Here is a 22006-nt window from a genome sequence, read left to right as displayed (position 1 = left end):
GATATAAACGGATCGGATGCAATCTGTACTGTACACGGACTCTTTTTCATCCATGCCTTGCCTTGGGACCTGACATCTATAATATACGTACTCTACATCTGAATCCTGTACGTATCAATAATTGCTGGTCCAAACCCTACCCAAGCGAACCCAACCCAAACCAACATTACAGACGGACGAGGAGACTCAACAATCGACGATCATGGCCGACGCGCAGGAAGTGGAGACAGAGGAGAGGACGATTAACGTAGGCGAGAAGAGAAGCGCGGAGGACTACTGGTACTACAACAAAGATATGTCTGAGCCAAAGGCCGTCGACGCCGCCTACTATTTCACCTGCGAAATTTTGGGAAAACGATGAGATCAGTAAGCAACCTCCTAACGGCATCTTCTCTACTTTCTTTTTTACTCAACCCCAATAACAGAATGTGTATAATAACTAACTAAATGTACATATACGCCCGTCGATGCAGCACCTACCCCACCTTCGTGTTACACCGACAACCCTCGCGCCAGCTTCATCTGCGGTAGTGATAACTTACAAATATGTTCCATCAAAGTTGCATCAATAAGAGGAGGTCTACGGTGGCCGGTACACGTCTTTGGTATGGTCACCATGCGCGATGTTTTGGAAGATCGCAATCGTAACATCGTCTTCGCTCGTGCAAGGAGTAATTGCCAAACCATTGCGGAGGAGGTAATTAACTATCTCCATCGCCTTTCTATCCTACTATCACATTCCCTATTATTCATAGTCAGTGTCCATACAGATCAAAACATTATCATATGTTTACTTAATGAAGAATTGTTGCCTGCAGCATCCATATCTAGAGCTCACGGGTCCTTCCCGTGCTGTTTTGATGTGTTTCGATCCTGAAAACATTGAGGTTGTGCTTAAAGCTAAGGGTGCAACTGAGTTTGAGGATAGAGATCTGAGTTTTCTAGTCTTTTTTAAACAGAAGGCCAACAGGCCCAGGTTTATATATAAAGCCAACGACCACAAGATCCGATACAACGCACACTAGCACAACACGATCGCTGATACCCAAGTTCTAACATGTCCACACATGGCCACAACACACATGAAAGGATTACATCACGCAACAACAAGGAGAAGGTAAAAGCGCGCCCGGGCCATGTTCATCCAGCCGCCTCCGTCCTGATTGTCGCCTGAAGCCTCCTAAGCTCGCCCATCGCCGCGTCCAGCAGCGGCCGGTCCCTCGGTCTGACCAGTACCCTCCATCTCTGCATGTACATGTGCATATGGTAAATAGCATCAGCGGGGTTATTGATGAGTTTCCCTTCTATCGCTAACTTGTTCCGTATGTTCCATAGCGCCCAAGACTGAGCCGCGAAGGTGAACCAAGCTAGCCTACGAAGAGACCCCGAGAGACCATGGACAATGGCGATGAAATGACCAACCCCTGTTGGATTCCAGTCGCAGTGTAGGAGTTCCCTTATACCCGCCCACATCATTCTTGCCAAGTGACACCCAAAGAAGATGTGGTCGCAGTCCTCCGTATCCCCACAGAGGGGGCAGGCCCCATTAGAAGGACCATTCCTCTTAGCCAGCTGAACCCCGGAGGGTAGCCTACTCCTAATGAGCTGCCAAAGAAAGACTTTGATCTTGGGGGCACCCTAGCCCTCCAAACCTCCTTAAAATGTGTTGCCGCCGCCCCCTGCGACAGCCGGCAGTAAATTGATTTTGTGGTGAATTGGCCCGAGGCTTCTAGGGCCCACGACACCTCATCTCTCTCAAGATCAAAAGGGTGTAGGTCAAAGATCCTGCATAAATTCTGCCACTCCAACATTTCTGCCAGCCCAAAGGTTCTCCTAAACCTGATGCGCCATCCCTCGGCATTTCTCAATCCCGCCACCGTGATAAACTGGTTGTCACAACAGCTAAACAGCAGCGGGAATCTCTCACGTAATGGGCCCCTCCCCGTCCACCAGTCGAGCCAAAAGTAGGTGCGGCGTCCATCGTGGACACGGTGCCTTGCTCCCAACTTGAAGTACCAATTCACCTTCTGGATCGCATTCCAAAATTGTGATCCTTTCGTTGGCACCAAAGGCGAGACCAAGTCCTCATCACCCAAGTATTTGGCCCTGAGAAGATCTGCCCACAGACCCTCCGCATTCTGGTAAAGCTTCCAGATCCATTTGAGCATCAGCGCAATATTCATATGTTTGGTGTTGAGGATTCCCAATCCCCCACACTCCCGTGGTTTACACACCGTGGCCCAATCCACCATGTGGTATTTCCTCTTATTACCTACTCCCTCCCCAAAAAACCGGGACCGAACCTTGTTCATCAGACCATGAGTAGTCTCGTGGAGTAGGTAAACCCCCATGGAAAACATCGGAAGGCTCGAAAGGCATGAATTCGTCAGCTCCAGTCTGCCAGCCGAGACAAGGTAAAGCCCTTGCCAAGGGTCAACCCTATGACCCACCTTTTCCGTTAGGAAGTACCAGTCTGCAACCGACAATGGCTTGTCGGAGACCGGTAACCCAAGGTACGGCATGGGGAGGGAGCCTAGCTTGCAGTTGAGGCTATTCGCCACCCTGAGCTTCTCCTCCTCCGTGACCCCTGTCACCACCGCTTCACTCTTGGTGAAGTTAATCTTGAGCCCTGACATATTCTCAAAGCACAGCAAAAGCACCTTGAGATTGGCCACTCCCAGTGGTGTTGGCTCAACCAGAATCATAGTGTCATCCGCATACTGAAGATGCGTCAGCCCCCCGGGAATTAGGTGGGAAACCAGCCCCTGGATGTGGCGAGCTTCATTGGCCCTGGCCAGCATAGCTGCAAGGGCATCCACCATGAAGTCGAAAAGGACCGGGGAGAGTGGGTCCCCTTGTCGCACTCCCCTCGCATTCCTAAAGTATGGCCCAATTTCACCATTGACGTTGATGGCTGTTTTCCCTCCAACCACCAATTGCATCAGGCAATGAACCACTCCTGCTGAGAACCCTTTTCTCAGCAGAACCTCTCTCAAGAACTCCCAGTTCACCCTGTCGTAAGCCTTTTCGAAGTCCAGTTTCAGGAGGACTCCCTTTAGATTCTTGACCCGCAATTCATGTGCAATCTCATGCAATGCCAGCACTCCCTCATGCAGGCATCGCCCCTTAATAAAAGCAGTCTGGCTGCGATCCACCGTCATGTGGGCAATCGGGGAAAGTCTCGTAGCGTACGCTCTAGCGACAAACTTAAAAATGACGTTAATGAGGGCAATCGGTCTAAACTGTCTAACTATGTCGGCCCCCCTAACTTTGGGAATGAGAGAAATAATGCCATAGTTTAACCTGGAAATATCGACCCTCCCTAGGGCGAAATCATTAAGAATCGCAAGAATAGGTCCTTTAAGATTCTCCCAGAACTTTTTGAAGAACGCCACCGGAAGCCCATCCGGTCCCGGGGCTGAATCCGGCTTCATCCCTGCCAGGACCTCGTCTAGCTCCTCAGGAGTGAAGGTCATCTCCAGCCCCAGGTTCTCCTCCTCGGATACCCGCCTGTCAACCGGCCACAGATCTTGGGCCAACGAGAACGCCCTGTCCTCCCCCACGGAACCCATCAAACCCTGGTAGAACTCATATATGTGCTCCACCAGGTCCAGCTGCTCCGACACCTCCCCGGCATCAGTGATCAAGCGCGGAATCATACACTTACGACGCCTCCCATTGGCGAAGGCATGGAAGTAAGCCGTGCAAGCGTCCCCTTGGAGTGTCCACTTGAGCCTGCTGCGCTGTCTCCAATAATCCTCCTCCATGCTATCGAGTTGGATAATCTGATCTTCCAAATGGTACCGGAGGTCCCATCCATCCTCATCCAAACCGGTCGAGTCAGCGATCTCATCCAGATTAGCCACCTGGTCGAGCAGCTCTACCCTAAGTGCCCGCCGCAGTTTACCCAAGTTCGCTCCCCACCCCTTGAGGAATTGTCGGGTAGTCCTGGCAATACCCTGCCAGCGGTCAATGCTACACCTTTGTGTTGTTGAACTGTTCAACCCCGCTCAGATCTTCCCTTTAACAAGCTCCCCAAAGCCCGGGACCCCAAACCACCAAGTCTGGAAGAAGAATCTCTGCGTTCTCTTGAGCCCCTTCTCGCCATTATCAAAGATAAGAGGACAGTAATCTGAGCCAATCCTAGTGATGGCCGTAAGCGAGCATAGGGGGAAGAGAGTCTCCCATGACGGCGAAACAAACACCCTGTCCAGAACAGACCGAATCGGGTTCCTCTGATTATTACTCCAGGTGTAGCGAGCCCCTGCTCTAGAGATTTCCCTGAGCGCCAGACCAGCCAGTGCGTCATTGAACCTCCGCACTCTGGGCCAGTTGACCGTACCGTTGCTTTTATCCTCCGCCCGTCTAACCAAATTGAAGTCGCCCGCCACAACAATAGGTAACTAGCAGGAGGCCACTGATGTCTACGGGTGCTTCTATTCTTGTAGACAGTGTTGGGCCTCCAAGAGCAGAGGTTTGTAGAACAGCAGCAAGTTTTCCCTTAAGTGGATCACCCAAGGTTTATCGAACTCAGGGAGGAAGAGGTCAAAGATATCCCTCTCAAGCAACCCCGCAACCACAAAGCAAGAAGTCTCTTGTGTCCCCAACACACCTAATACACTTGTCAGATGTATAGGTGCACTAGTTCGGCGAAGAGATAGTAAAACACAGGTGGTATAGATGGTGGTAATATTGCAGAAAGTAAAGATGCAGTAAAACAGTAAACAAGCGGCGCCAGAAAATAACTTGCTGGCGTGGGAAGCAATTCTTTGTGGTGGAAACAAGGCCTAAGGATCATACTTTCACTAGTGGACACTCTCAACATTGATCACATAATAAATAAGTTCTCTTTCCTTTGTGCTACATATACTCTTGTTTGATAATGAACACCACTAATTGTGTAGGATTACACGAACCCTCAATGCCGGAGTTAACAAGCTCCACAACATTCGATATTCATGTTTAAGTAACCTTAGAGTATAATAGATCTTTGCAAAATAAACCAAGTACTAACATAGCATGCACACTGTCACCATCAAACTACGAAGGAGGCATAGATCACATCAATACTATCATAGCGATAATCAACTCCATAACCTACAAGAGATTATGATCATAATCTACGACAAGAACTACACGATGCACACACTTGTCACCATTACACCATGCGGGAGGAATAGACTACTTTAATAACATCACATGAGTAGCACATAGATAAATAGTGATACAAAACACATTGCAATCATAAAGGGATATAAATAAGCACTTCACTATGCCATTCATAACAGTGAATAAGTATTCGTGAAATATAGCCTAAGAGACCCACACGGTGCACACACTGTCACCTTTACACACGTGGGACAAGGAGTCTCCGGAGATCACATAAATAAAACCCACTTGACTAGCATAATGACATCTAGATTACAAGCATCATCATATGAATCTCAATCATGTAAGGCAGCTCATGAGATTATCGTATTGAAGTACATAGGAGAGAGATGAACCACATAGCTACCGGTACAGCCCCGAGCCTCGATGGAGAACTACTCCCTCCTCATGGGAGCAGCAGCGGTGATGAAGATGGCGGTGGAGATGGCAGCGGTGTCGATGGAGAAGCCTTCCGGGGGCACTTCCCCGTCCCGGCGGCGTGCCGGAACAGAGACTCCTGTCCCCCAGATCTTGGCTTCGCGATGGCGGCGGCTATGGAACTTTTCTCGTACCGTGGCTTATTCTTCTCGGGGTTTTAGGTCAGGGACCTTATATAGGCGAAAGGGGAGCCTCGGAGGGCTGACGAGGCGACGACACACTAGGGGCGCGGCCCAGGCCCTGGCCGCGCCACCCTGTCATCTGGGGCCCACAGGGCCCTCCTCCGGTGGCTCTCGGGTGTTCCGGAAGCTTCGTGGAAAAATAGGATGCTTCGGGCATTGATTTCGTCCGATTCCGAGAATATTTCCTTACTAGGATTTCCGGAACCAAAAACAGCAGAAAACAGGAACTGGCACTTCGGCATCTCGTCAATAGGTTAGTTCCGGAAAACGCATAAATATGACATAAAGCATGCATAAAACATGTAGATATCATCAATAATGTGGCATGGAACATAAGAAATTATAGATACATTTGAGACGTATCAAGCATCCCCAAGCTTAGTTCCTACTCGTCCTCGAGTAGGTAAACGATAACAATGATAATTTCTTAAGTGACATGCCATCATAACCTTGATCATACTATTGTAAGCATATGTAATGAATGCAGCGATCAAAAACAATGGTAATGACATGAGTAAACAAATGAATCATAAAGCGAAGACTTTTCATGAATAGTACTTTCAAGACAAGCATCAATAAGTCTTGCATAAGAGTGAGCTCGTAAAGCAATAATTCAAAGTAGAGGTATTGAAGCAACACAAAGGAAGATTAAGTTTCAGCGGTTGCTTTCAACTTATAACATGTATATCTCATGGATAGTGTCAATGTAAAGTAATATAACAAATGCAATATGCAAGTATGTAGGAATCAATGCACAGTTCACACAAGTTTTTGCTTCTTGAGGTGGAGAGAAATAGGTGAACTGACTCAACATAAAAGTAAAAGAATGGCCCTTCAAAGAGGAAAGCATCGATTGCTATATTTGTGCTAGAGCTTTTATTTTGAAAACATGAAGAGAGTATAAAAGTAAAGTTTTGAGAAGTGTTTGTTGTTGTCAACGAATGGTAGTGGGCACTCTAACCCCCTTGCCAGACAAACCTTCAAAGAGCGGCTCCCATTTTATTTTTATTTTTTGGTGGCACTCCTTCCAACCTTTGCTTTCACAAACCATGGCTAACTGAATCCTCGGGTGTCTGCCAACAATCTCATACCATGAAGGAGTGCCTTTTTTATTTTAGTTTTATTATGATGACACTCATCGCCACCTTTGCTTTCTCAAGCCATGGCTAACCGAATCCTTCGGGTGCCGTCCAACAATCACATACCATGGAGGAGTGTCTATTTTTGTTAATTAATTTGGGACTGGGAATCCCATTGCCGGCTCTTTTTGCAAAATTATTGGATAAGCGGATGAAGCCACTAGTCCATTGGTGAAAGTTGCCCAACAAGATTGAAAGATAAACACCACATACTTCCTCATGAGCTATAAAACATTGACACAAATAAGAGGTAATAACTTTTGAATTGTTTAAAGGTAGCACTCAAGCAATTTACTTTGAAATGGCGGAGAAATACCATGTAGTAGGTAGGTATGGTGGACCCAAATGGCATAGTGGTTGGCTCAAGGATTTTGGATGCATGAGAAGTATTCCCTCTCGATACAAGGCTTAGGCTAGCAAAGTTATTTGAAACAAACACAAGTATGAAGCGGTGCAGCAAAACTCACATAAAAGACATATTGTAAACATTATAAGACTCTACACCGTCTTCCTTGTTGTTCAAACTCTTTACTAGAAATTATCTAGACCTTAGAGAGACCAATTATGCAAACCAAATTTTAGCAAGCTCTATGTATTCCTTCATTAATAGGTGCAAAGTATATGATGCAAGAGCTTAAACATGAGCACAACGATTGCCAAGTATCACATTATCCAGGACATTTTACCAATTACTACATGTGGCATTTCCCGTTTCCAACCATATAACAATTAACGAAGCGAGTTTCAACCTTCGCCATGAACATTAAAAGCTAAGAACACATGTGTTCATACGAACCAGCGGAGCGTGTCTCTCTCCCACACAAGCATTTATTCAAACAAAAACAAAAACAAAAACATACAGACTCTCCAAGTAAAGTACATAAGATGTGACCGAATAAAAATATAGTTTCAAGAGAAAGAACCTGATAATTTGTCGATGAAGAAGGGGATGCCTTGGGCATCCCCAAGCTTAGATGCTTGAGTCTTCTTGAAATATTCAGGGATGAACCACCGGGGCATCCCCAAGCTTAGACTTTTCACTCTTCTTGATCGTAGTATATCATCCTCCTCTCTTGACCCTTGAAAACTTCCTCCACACCAAACTCAAAACAACTCATTAGAGGGTTAGTGCATAATCAAAAACTCACATGTTCAGAGGTGACACAATCATTCTTAACACTTCTGGACATTGCACAAAGCTTCTGAAAGTTAATGGAACAAAGAAATCCATCCAACACAGAAAAAGAGGCAATGCGAAATAAAAGGCAGAATCTGTCAAAATAGAACAGTCCGTAAAGACGAATTTTAAAATGGCACCAGACTTGCTCAGATGAAAATGCTCAAATTGAATGAAAGTTGCGTACATATCTGAGGATATCTCACGTAAATTGGCATAATTTTCTGAGTTACCTACAGAGAATTAGGCCCAGATTCGTGACAGCAAGAAATCTGTTTCTACGCGAGTAATCCAAATCTAGTATCAACCTTTATATCAAAGACTTTACTTGGCACAACAATGCAATAAAAATAAGATAAGGAGAGGTTGCTACAGTAGTAAACAACTTCCAAGACTCAACAAAACAAAAATTTCTGTAGTAAAATAAACACATGGGTTATCTCCCAAGAAGTTCTTTCTTTATAGCCATTAAGGTGGGCTCAGCAATTTTAATGATGCACTCGCAAGAAATAGTATTTGAAGCAAAAGAGAGCATCAAGAGGCAAATTCAAAACACATTTAAGTCTAACATGCTTCCTATGAAAAGGAATCTTGTACACAAATAGATTCATGAAGAACAAAGTGGCAAGCATAGAGAAGCAACACAAGCGCAATTTCAAGATTTTCAACATAAAGAGGGGAAACTTAATATTATTAAGATGCATATAACCATGTTTCCCTCTCTCATAATAACTTTCAGTAGCATCATGAACAAACTCAACAATATAACTATCACATAAAACATTCTTGTCATGAGCCACATGCATAAAATAATTACTCTCCACATAAGCATAATCAATTTTATTAGTTGTAGTGGGAGCAAATTCAACAAAGTAGCTATCATCATTATTCTCATCAAGTGTAGGAGGCAAAGTATAATCATAATAAAATTTACTCTCCATAGTAGGCGGCACCAAAAGACCACTATCATTATAATCATCATAAATAGGAGGCAAAGTATCATGAAAGAAAATTTTCTCCTCAATGCTTGGGGGACTAAAAATATCATGCTCATCAAAACCAGCTTCCCCAAGCTTAGAATTTTCCATATCATTAACAACAATGGTGTTCAAAGCGTTCATACTAATATCATTGCTACTAGCATGCAAATAAGATTCCATAGGTTTTTTAATTTTCGCAGCAAACAATCCATGTCTTAACTCAGGAAATAGAATAAGAAGCTCATTGTTGTCCATTATGCCTAACTAGTGTAAACAAGAAACCAAAAGATGCAATTGCAGGATCTAAAGGAAATAGCTTCGAGTACTTACAACGGCGCCGGAAAATAGCTTAGTAGTCGAGATCCGGAGTGTGAGTACCTTTTACCTTTCCTCCCCGGCAACGGCGCCAGAAAATAGCTTGATGTCTACGGGTGCTTCTATTCTTGTAGACAGTGTTGGGCCTCCAAGAGCAGAGGTTTGTAGAACAGCAGCAAGTTTTCCCTTAAGTGGATCACCCAAGGTTTATCGAACTCAGGGAGGAAGAGGTCAAAGATATCCCTCTCAAGCAACCCCGCAACCACAAAGCAAGAAGTCTCTTGTGTCCCCAACACACCTAATACACTTGTCAGATGTATAGGTGCACTAGTTCGGCGAAGAGATAGTAAAACACAGGTGGTATAGATGGTGGTAATATTGCAGAAAGTAAAGATGCAGTAAAACCGTAAACAAGCGGCGCCAGAAAATAACTTGCTGGCGTGGGAAGCAATTCTTTGTGGTGGAAACAAGGCCTAAAGATCATACTTTCACTAGTGGACACTCTCAACATTGATCACATAATAAATAAGTTCTCTTTCCTTTGTGCTACATATACTCTTGTTTGATAATGAACACCACTAATTGTGTAGGATTACACGAACCCTCAATGCCGGAGTTAACAAGCTCCACAACATTCGATATTCATGTTTAAGTAACCTTAGAGTATAATAGATCTTTGCAAAATAAACCAAGTACTAACATAGCATGCACACTCGTCACCATCACACTACGAAGGAGGCATAGATCACATCAATACTATCATAGCGATAATCAACTCCATAACCTACAAGAGATTATGATCATAATCTACGACAAGAACTACACGATGCACACACTCGTCACCATTACACCATGCGGGAGGAATAGACTACTTTAATAACATCACATGAGTAGCACATAGATAAATAGTGATACAAAACACATTGCAATCATAAAGGGATATAAATAAGCACTTCACTATGCCATTCATAACAGTGAATAAGTATTCCGTGAAATATAGCCTAAGAGACCCACACGGTGCACACACTCGTCACCTTTACACACGTGGGACAAGGAGTCTCCGGAGATCACATAAGTAAAACCCACTTGACTAGCATAATGACATCTAGATTACAAGCATCATCATATGAATCTCAATCATGTAAGGCAGCTCATGAGATTATTGTATTGAAGTACATAGGAGAGAGATGAACCACATAGCTACCGGTACAGCCCCGAGCCTCGATGGAGAACTACTCCCTCCTCATGGGAGCAGCAGCGGTGATGAAGATGGCGGTGGAGATGGCAGCGGTGTCGATGGAGAAGCCTTCCGGGGCACTTCCCCATCCCGGCGGCGTGCCGGAACAGAGACTCCTGTCCCCCAGATCTTGGCTTCGCGATGGCGGCGGCTCTGGAACTTTTCTCGTACCGTGGCTTATTCTTCTCGGGGTTTTAGGTCAGGGACCTTATATAGGCGAAAGGGGAGCCTCGGAGGGTTGACGAGGCGACGACACACTAGGGGGCGCGGCCCAGGCCCTGGCCGCGCCACCTCGTCATCTGGGCCCACAGGGCCCTCCTCCGGTGGCTCTCGGGTGTTCCGGAAGCTTCCCGGAAAAATAGGATGCTGGGCATTGATTTCGTCCGATTCCGAGAATATTTCCTTACTAGGATTTCTGGAACCAAAAACAGCAGTAAAACGAGAACTGGCACTTCGGCATCTCGTCAATAGGTTAGTTCCGGAAAACGCATAAATATGACATAAAGCATGCATAAAACATGTAGATATCATCAATAATGTGGCATGGAACATAATAAATTATAGATACATTTGAGACGTATCAAGCATCCCCAAGCTTAGTTCCTACTCGTCCTCGAGTAGGTAAACGATAACAATGATAATTTCTTAAGTGACATGCCATCATAACCTTGATCATACTATTGTAAGCATATGTAATGAATGCAGCGATCAAAAACAATGGTAATGACATGAGTAAACAAATGAATCATAAAGAGAAGACTTTTCATGAATAGTACTTTCAAGACAAGCATCAATAAGTCTTGCATAAGAGTTAGCTCGTAAAGCAATAATTCAAAGTAGAGGTATTGAAGCAACACAAAGGAAGATTAAGTTTCAGCGGTTGCTTTCAACTTATAACATGTATATCTCATGGATAGTGTCAATGTAAAGTAGTATAACAAATGCAATATGCAAGTATGTAGGAATCAATGCACAGTTCACACAAGTTTTTGCTTCTTGAGGTGGAGAGAAATAGGTGAACTGACTCAACATAAAAGTAAAAGAATGGCCCTTCAAAGAGGAAAGCATCGATTGCTATATTTGTGCTAGAGCTTTTATTTTGAAAACATGAAGAGAGTATAAAAGTAAAGTTTTGAGAAGTGTTTGTTGTTGTCAACGAATGGTAGTGGGCACTCTAACCCCCTTGCCAGACAAACCTTCAAAGAGCGGCTCCCATTTTATTTTTATTTTTGGGTGGCACTCCTTCCAACCTTTGCTTTCACAAACCATGGCTAACCGAATCCTCGGGTGTCTGCCAACAATCTCATACCATGAAGGAGTGCCTTTTTATTTTAGTTTTATTATGATGACACTCATCGCCACCTTTGCTTTCTCAAGCCATGGCTAACCGAATCCTTCGGGTGCCGTCCAACAATCACATACCATGGAGGAGTGTCTATTTTTGTTAATTAATTTGGGACTGGGAATCCCATTGCCAGCTCTTTTTGCAAAATTATTGGATAAGCGGATGAAGCCACTAGTCCATTGGTGAAAGTTGCCCAACAAGATTGAAAGATAAACACCACATACTTCCTCATGAGCTATAAAACATTGACACAAATAAGAGGTAATAACTTTTGAATTGTTTAAAGGTAGCACTCAAGCAATTTACTTTGAAATGGCGGAGAAATACCATGTAGTAGGTAGGTATGGTGGACACAAATGGCATAGTGGTTGGCTCAAGGATTTTGGATGCATGAGAAGTATTCGCTCTCGATACAAGGCTTAGGCTAGCAAAGTTATTTGAAACAAACACAAGTATGAAGCGGTGCAGCAAAACTCACATAAAAGACATATTGTAAACATTATAAGACTCTACACCGTCTTCCTTGTTGTTCAAACTCTTTACTAGAAATTATCTAGACCTTAGAGAGACCAATTATGCAAACCAAATTTTAGCAAGCTCTATGTATTCCTTCATTAATAGGTGCAAAGTATATGATGCAAGAGCTTAAACATGAGCACAACGATTGCCAAGTATCACATTATCCAGGACATTTTACCAATTACTACATGTGGCATTTCCCGTTTCCAACCATATAACAATTAACGAAGCAGTTTCAACCTTCGCCATGAACATTAAAAGCTAAGAACACATGTGTTCATACGAACCAGCGGAGCGTGTCTCTCTCCCACACAAGCATTTATTCAAACAAAAACAAAAACAAAAACATACAGACGCTCCAAGTAAAGTACATAAGATGTGACCGAATAAAAATATAGTTTCAAGAGAAAGAACCTGATAATTTGTCGATGAAGAAGGGGATGCCTTGGGCATCCCCAAGCTTAGATGCTTGAGTCTTCTTGAAATATGCAGGGATGAACCACCGGGGCATCCCCAAGCTTAGACTTTTCACTCTTCTTGATCGTAGTATATCATCCTCCTCTCTTGACCCTTGAAAACTTCCTCCACACCAAACTCAAAACAACTCATTAGAGGGTTAGTGCATAATCAAAAACTCACATGTTCAGAGGTGACACAATCATTCTTAACACTTCTGGACATTGCACAAAGCTTCTGAAAGTTAATGGAACAAAGAAATCCATCCAACACAGAAAAAGAGGCAATGCGAAATAAAAGGCAGAATCTGTCAAAATAGAACAGTCCGTAAAGACAAATTTTAAAATGGCACCAGACTTGCTCAGATGAAAATGCTCAAATTGAATGAAAGTTGCGTACATATCTGAGGATATCTCACGTAAATTGGCATAATTTTCTGAGTTACCTACAGAGAATTAGGCCCAGATTCGTGACAGCAAGAAATCTGTTTCTGCGCAGTAATCCAAATCTAGTATCAACCTTTATATCAAAGACTTTACTTGGCACAACAATGCAATAAAAATAAGATAAGGAGAGGTTGCTACAGTAGTAAACAACTTCCAAGACTCAACAAAACAAAAATTGCTGTAGTAAAATAAACACATGGGTTATCTCCCAAGAAGTTCTTTCTTTATAGCCATTAAGGTGGGCTTAGCAATTTTAATGATGCACTCGCAAGAAATAGTATTTGAAGTAAAAGAGAGCATCAAGAGGCAAATTCAAAACACATTTAAGTCTAATATGCTTCCTATGAAAAGGAATCTTGTACACAAATAGATTCATGAAGAACAAAGTGGCAAGCATAGAGAAGCAACACAAGCGCAATTTCAAGATTTTCAACATAAAGAGGGGAAACTTAATATTATTAAGATGCATATAACCATGTTTCCCTCTCTCATAATAACTTTCAGTAGCATCATGAACAAACTCAACAATATAACTATCACATAAAACATTCTTGTCATGAGCCACATGCATAAAATAATTACTCTCCACATAAGCATAATCAATTTTATTAGTTGTAGTGGGAGCAAATTCAACAAAGTAGCTATCATCATTATTCTCATCAAGTGTAGGAGGCAAAGTATAATCATAATAAAATTTACTCTCCATAGTAGGCGGCACCAAAAGACCACTATCATTATAATCATCATAAATAGGAGGCAAAGTATCATCAAAGAAAATTTTCTCCTCAATGCTTGGGGGACTAAAAATATCATGCTCATCAAAACCAGCTTCCCCAAGCTTAGAATTTTCCATATCATTAACAACAATGGTGTTCAAAGCGTTCATACTAATATCATTGCTACTAGCATGCAAATAAGATTCCATAGGTTTTTTAATTTTCGCAGCAAACAATCCATGTCTTAACTCAGGAAATAGAATAAGAAGCTCATTGTTGTCCATTATGCCTAACTAGTGTAAACAAGAAACCAAAAGATGCAATTGCAGGATCTAAAGGAAATAGCTTCGAGTACTTACAACGGCGCCGGAAAATAGCTTAGTAGCCGAGATCCGGAGTGTGAGTACCTTTACCTTTCCTCCCCGGCAACGGCGCCAGAAAATAGCTTGATGTCTACGGGTGCTTCTATTCTTGTAGACAGTGTTGGGCCTCCAAGAGCAGAGGTTTGTAGAACAGCAGCAAGTTTTCCCTTAAGTGGATCACCCAAGGTTTATCGAACTCGGGAGGAAGAGGTCAAAGATATCCCTCTCAAGCAACCCTGCAACCACAAAGCAAGAAGTCTCTTGTGTCCCCAACACACCTAATACACTTGTCAGATGTATAGGTGCACTAGTTCGGCGAAGAGATAGTAAAACACAGGTGGTATAGATGGTGGTAATATTGCAGTAAAGTAAAGATGCGATAAAACCGTAAACAAGCGGCGCCAGAAAATAACTTGCTGGCGTGGGAAGCAATTCTTTGTGGTGGAAACAAGGCCTAAGGATCATACTTTCACTAGTGGACACTCTCAACATTGATCACATAATAAATAAGTTCTCTTTCCTTTGTGCTACATATACTCTTGTTTGATAATGAACACCACTAATTGTGTAGGATTACACGAACCCTCAATGCCGGAGTTAACAAGCTCCACAACATTCGATATTCATGTTTAAGTAACCTTAGAGTATAATAGATCTTTGCAAAATAAACCAAGTACTAACATAGCATGCACACTGTCACCATCACACTACGAAGGAGGCATAGATCACATCAATACTATCATAGCGATAATCAACTCCATAACCTACAAGAGATTATGATCATAATCTACGACAAGAACTACACGATGCACACACTGTCACCATTACACCATGCAGGAGGAATAGACTACTTTAATAACATCACATGAGTAGCACATAGATAAATAGTGATACAAAACACATTGCAATCATAAAGGGATATAAATAAGCACTTCACTATGCCATTCATAACGAGTGAATAAGTATTCTGTGAAATATAGCCTAAGAGACCCACACGGTGCACACATCTGTCACCTTTACACACGTGGGACAAGGAGTCTCCTGGAGATCACATAAGTAAAACCCACTTGACTAGCATAATGACATCTAGATTACAAGCATCATCATATGAATCTCAATCATGTAAGGCAGCTCATGAGATTATTGTATTGAAGTACATAGGAGAGAGATGAACCACATAGCTACCGGTACAGCCCCGAGCCTCGATGGAGAACTACTCCCTCCTCATGGGAGCAGCAGCGGTGATGAAGATGGCGGTGGAGATGGCAGCGGTGTCGATGGAGAAGCCTTCCGGGGGAACTTCCCCGTCCCGGCGGCATGCCGGAACAGAGACTCCTGTCCCCCAGATCTTGGCTTCGCGATGGCGGCGGCTCTGGAACTTTTCTCGTACCGTGGCTTATTCTTCTCGGGGTTTTAGGTCAGGGACCTTATATAGGCGAAAGGGGAGCCTCGGAGGGCTGACGAGGCGACGACACACTAGGGGGCGCGGCCCAGGCCCTGGCCGCGCCACCCTGTCATCTGGGGCCCACAGGGCCCTCCTCTGGTGGCTCTCGGGTGTTCTGGAAGCTTCGTGGAAAAATAGGATGCTGGGCATTGATTTCGTCCGATTCCGAGAATATTTCCTTACTAGGATTTCTGGAACCAAAAACAGCAGAAAACAGGAACTGGCACTTCGGCATCTCGTCAATAGGTTAGTTCCGGAAAACGCATAAATATGACATAAAGCATGCATAAAACATGTAGATATCATCAATAATGTGGCATGGAACATAAGAAATTATAGATACGTTTGAGACGTATCAGCCACCTCGCCCTCCAGTTCCCCCAGGAACTCCATAGTCCTACTATGGTCTGCTGGTCCATAGACCAACATGAACCTCCATTTCTTGTTTATATTCCTCTGCCAAATGTCCGCACTGATGAAGAAGGATCCCTTCCTCCAGCATCCAACCTCAAAGGATTCATCCCTGAAACCCAGGAGCATTCCCCCGGAATGTCCTACTGCCGGTACCCAGCTCCAGCAGAATTGGCCCCCAACCTCAAGCCATCTAAGCTCCTGAGCTGAGAAATCTTGTTTTATTGTTTCTTGCAGGCCAATAATGTCCACACGTTCACTTTTGAAGATGTCAGTGAGCTGTGTGCGCCTCCCCGGTGCACAGAACCCCCTAATATTCTGTATCATGAACCTCATGATGAGCCTACACGTTTCCCTCTCCCTTTCCTGACCGTTAACGAAGATTTCTTCCTCCGTCGGGTGATTTTCCTGGCAGGCGCTGACCCACTCCCGTGTAGGCCTGGCACCGCGAGGTCCAACCCCTCACCTGTAGCCCCCAGGCCTCCTACCGGCTCCCCGCCAGTACCGGCCGAAATCGGCAGATCCCCTGCCTCCACCTCCTGCCGCGGAGCAGCTGGGGTGCGTGGTTGAAATGGAGGATGGAAATATAACATGCACACGGAGTTCTACACAATTTACGAGTAACATATGTAGCAGTACAGACCAGCGGGGCATTACTTTTTGCCAGAGATGCCCAACCAAGTGACGAGATCCTGTACGGCTTGGTAAACGTTGTTTCAAGCGGTTAGCCTGGTTCCTTTTAGACAACGTCTGCAAAAGGAGACTAGTGAGACACTGGCGCAAAATAAGTATTCGGAATTTAATCTGGTTTCACGGTCCTCATAAGCCATACCACATTCTTTGGATCAGACCAGTGCTTGACAAGATCTCCCCACTGCTCGTCAGTCATACGGGTGCGAGGAGACTTTGTTCGAACATTGGCGATAATCTGGCCAGTGAAGTATGTCGCCTTAAGCTTATAGCGGTGCTGGCGCAACAATTCTTTGAATATGGAAGCGATGACAAACTTTACATCCTCATTATCCTCATCGAATTCAAACCTTAACTGCTCACAACGGTGGAATTATTGGTGAGTTATATAGCATAGAAACAAGGAACAGTAAGCTACAAGAAATGGGACAGATCAATGTGGAATAATTCCCTACCGCCCCCATTCCCTCGTCCGGTAGGCCACTCACAGCCGCCTTCTTGGCGAGCTCCTCCAGCTCAAGACGTCGGGCTGTGGCCGCTAAGGCCGCTTGCACCCGTTCTTTCGCTCGTAGCAGCGAAATCGCCTCCCCTGGCGTACCCCCACTCGGACAGAACACAACACAGCTATCCTTCACTACCTTCGAGATGTGATTATCAGAGAGGAGGTCGAGAGGGTTGAAATCCGTACCTTTCTCCTTGTTCGCGGCCGTCTCGAGGTTCTTGTCCGCCGTGCGTTTCTGCGCCTTCATCATCGCCGTGCTCCCCGCAGCCACTCCTGCGTTCCTCAAGCTCTTGCGAATCGCCGATGCCGGGGTTGCAGGTGCCCTCCTGGTGTACGGGACATCCTTGGTGCGCTTCCCCTGAACCAGCGTGGACGAAACCAGCACCTCCGCCTGGAGGTCCTTTGGCTTCCTCGCCGCCTCGAGCTGTTGCGTCGCGAGCAGATCTTCCCCGTCATCCACCGACTCCACGTCCGCCATCTCCTCCATCGTAGGTCCCAGCCTGACAATCTTGGCAGGTGGCCCCTCCGCCACCGGGCTGTCCACCACCCCTGTGGAGTCCAGGCCCGTCAGCTGTGAGCCCGTGTCCTTTGACCAGGACCCGCCACGCCCAGCCAGAGCCAGATCCGACTCAATCTCCTTCCCTGCCACCTCTTTCCCTGCCACCATCTCACCGTCCACAATTTGAGACGGAAGCTGAAAGCCATCAAGACCCAAGTTCGACCCGTATTGAAAGATGGGAGCCTCCACTGCCTCCAGGCCCAGGTCCATCCCCTTCATGGCTGGCGGCGCACTTTGTGAGCCCCTCACTGTCGCACCTGCGGCCGAGCCGCCTTTCCCACCCGCGGGAGGTGCTGGGTCCTTCTCCTTCTCTTTGTATTTGCCTTGGTCATCGCCTCTCCTCCTTCTACCATGCTTGTTCCATTCACCCTCCGACGAAAGGTAGTCCAAGTCATAGTCGTCCTCCCGGCCCCGTCGATCCGGTGGTGGTGGCGGTGGACCCCCTGATCCACCCGCACCGCCCCGGGGAGGCGTCTCCGCCTGCACCCCCACGGTAAAGCCTTCCCCATTGACAAACACCTGCACTGATCCTTTGTTCCTCTGTGGAAAGCGGCAATGAAACCGCATCCGGATCGGTTCGCGGTCCCTCCTTTGAATCGATAGCTCATCAACATCGATCGGACGCCCAATCATGGTGAACGCCGCCTTCAGCCGGTCCTTGGTCATCAAGTCCTCCGGCACACCCGTGAGCTTAACCCAAGTGGATGGCAGCACCGTGCTCGGTTTAGGGGCCAAGAACGCTTCCCTTATCAGCGTGTCCGACTTGCTCAAGGGGAGATAGAGCTTCCCACTTCCCGTGGACATACGGAGGGTCTCACGCGAGGGAAAGACCACCGTAAACTCCGACTCCGAGAGCTTACTCACCTGCCAATCCCACATCTCATCAACCAGGTTCTTCAGCTCGTCCGATAGCTGCTCCTCCGACAAAGGCGCCGCCTTGAACTGGATCACCGCTGCAAAGGAATCGCCCGGCACATTCCCCCCGCGGAGTGGCTCAACATCGATGTTGAAGAACCCACCCCCGGTGATCGCATGCCCCATCGATTGCAAGCGCATGATGCTCCCCTTGGATGGGCAGCTCGCCGATGGGTGTCCCTCGCCGTTGCAGATAACACACAGGGGCTGGAAGGTGCATTCCGACTGAAAGTGTCCCTCCCGACCGCATTTGAAGCATTCTCCACCCACCGGTGCCGCTGCTTTGGCGGAGCCCACCTTGTTCTTCCCTTTCTGCGAGGCCTGCGCCGCCGGCGCCGTGCCCACCGGGGCCTTCTTAGCCTTCCCTTTCTGCGGAGCCTGCCGCTGTTGCGCAGACGCCCGGTCTCCCTGACCGTCGCCGCCAAACCACTCCCCCTGCCCCCTGGCCGGAGGAGCCTCCTGCTGCCTTCTCCAAGCAGCCTCCTCTCTGCGCTGTTGCTCCGTCCACCACGGTGGCGGAGGGCCCCAGTCGCCGTCGCGGTTGAACCCTGGAGCCTTGGAGTCCTCTTCCTGGAAGCGGTAGCCGCCATCCTGACGACCTCCACCGCCCTGGCGGGTGATGCGCGTAAATGTACATGTCCGTTGGTAACCCCAAGAGGAAGGTGTGATGCGCACAACAGCAAGTTTCCCTCAGTATGAAACCAAGGTTATCGAACCAGTAGGAGCCAAGAAGCACGTGAAGGTTGTTGGTGGAGGAATGTAGTGCGGCGCAACACCAGTGAAACCGTCGCCAACGTGGAACCTGCACAACACAATCAAAGTACTTTGCCCCAACGTAAGTGAGGTTGTCAATCTCACCGGCTTGCTGAAAACAAAGGATTAAGCGTATCGAGTGGAAAATGGTGTTTGTTTGCAAAGAACAGTAAAGAACAGTAGAATGTATTCAGATGTAAAAGAATGGACCGGGGTCCACAGTTCACTAGAGGTGTCTCTCCAATAAGATAATTAACATGCTGGGTGAACAAATTACAGGCGGGCAATTGACAAATAAAGATTCAATACATATCAATGATGATTACTATGTGATTTAATCAGGGCATTACGACAAAGTACATAGACCGCTATCCGAGCATGCATCTATGCCTAAATAATCCACCTTCGGGTTATCATCCGAACCCCTTTCGGTATGAAGTTGTAAACAACGAGATAATTGCATTAAGTATGGCGCGTAATGTAATCAACACAAATATCCTTAGACAAAGCATCGATGTTTTATCCCTAGTAGCAACAGCACATCCACAACCTTAGAACCTATTGTCACGATCCCAGATTGTTATCACCAGATTTTGGCCAAATCAGGAGATGGGCCGTAATGGAGATGGGCTTGAAGGACATACACGTGGAGTATCTCTGAAGCGGCCTTGTGCGAAGAGTTTGGGCTAGATTGCCCGTGTATCTGTAAAATATAGTAGATTGCATCTTAGTTTAGAATTAAAAGATAGAGTTTAACCCGTGCACGGTTAGGTGCACGCCCGAATTAGAAAGTCCCTTGGACTATAAATATCTATCTAGGGTTATCAAGAAAGGAGGACAATAACGTTCACAACAAACACAAACCAGGCGCATCGCCACCCCTTGTTTCGAGGGTTTCTTCCGGGTAAGCATCATGCTGCCTAGATCGCATCTTGCGATCTAGGCAGCGTACGTTTATTCGTTTATCTTGTGTTGCTCGTGCTGAAGCGTTGTTGATGGCGAGTAACACTACTTATCATAGATGTTTTGGGGCTTGCATTGATGCCTTTCTTACGCATATTTGCTTAGCTATGCCGTCCCTCGATATCTAGCTGCCCTTATACCTATCTAGGTGGAAGGGCAGCACCTTGCTTGTTCGTCGTTTAGTAGATCCAATCCGTTATAGTTGCTCCTTGTTTCTCAAGGATTAGTTTAATATCCGTATGGTTAGGCCTTGCAAACGGGTTGAATGATCCGGTAGTGCGTAAGGTATAGTTTGCTATCTCTAAGAGGGATTGTTCCGGGAATTAACTTAATGTTGGTTTTTAGACCTCTTTTAGGGTTAGCTTTCTATCATCTTTCGTGTCTATTAGGCTCAACCACGCATAGGATGTTCCGATCATACGGTGAAAACCCTAAACTGTCGTGGATTGGTTTAACTTTGTGTTGATCAAGCATGAGCCCCATGTCATCGTAAACCCAACGTGAATCATGGGGCGATCGGCTCTTTGAGCCGATCCACAGGGCAACCTGAGAGCCGATCGGGCTCGCATTTAATGTTTACTTGTCTACCATGCAGGAAACTAATCGAAGCAATCCAACACCTTCCTGGTGGCACGCCCTTGCAACCGCCAGGACGTGTGCCGGAACATTGCGGGACGGCGTCGAGGGACCAGGGCCCACCCAGCAGTCTTGGCAGCCTCCCGGCTCTTCGTGTTGCTTAACCACTGCTCGCCGGTGGGTTTTGGCAGGCAACACAGATTCAATGGAGGCATGAACCCACTATCGAGCATAATTACTCCCTCTTGGAGTTACAAGTATGAACTTGGCCAGAGCCTCTACTAGCAACGGAGAGCATGCAAGAACATAAACAACACATATATGATAGATTGATAATCAACTTAACATAATATTCTATATTCATCGAATCCCGCCAAACACAACATGTAGCATTACAAATAGATGATCTTGATCATGTTAGGCAGCTCACAAGATCTATACAATGATAGCACAAGCGGAGAAGACAACCATCTAGCTACTGCTATGGACCCATAGTCCAAGGATGAACTACTCACGCATCAATCCGGAGACGGGCATGATGATGTAGAGCCCCTCCGGTGATTATTCCCCTCTCCGGCAGGGTGCCGGCGGCGATCTCCTGAATCCCCCGAGATGGGATTCGCGACGGCGGCATCTCTGGAAGGTTTTCCGTATCGTGGCTCTCGGTACAGGGGGTTTCGCGACGAAGGCTATTTGTAGGCGGAAGGGTAGGTCAGGGGGCGACGCGAGGGGC

Source organism: Lolium rigidum, chromosome 4 (assembly GCF_022539505.1).
Source record: "Lolium rigidum isolate FL_2022 chromosome 4, APGP_CSIRO_Lrig_0.1, whole genome shotgun sequence".
Classification (NCBI taxonomy): Eukaryota; Viridiplantae; Streptophyta; class Magnoliopsida; order Poales; family Poaceae; genus Lolium; species Lolium rigidum.
Note: the sequence above shows the minus strand (reverse complement) of the source record.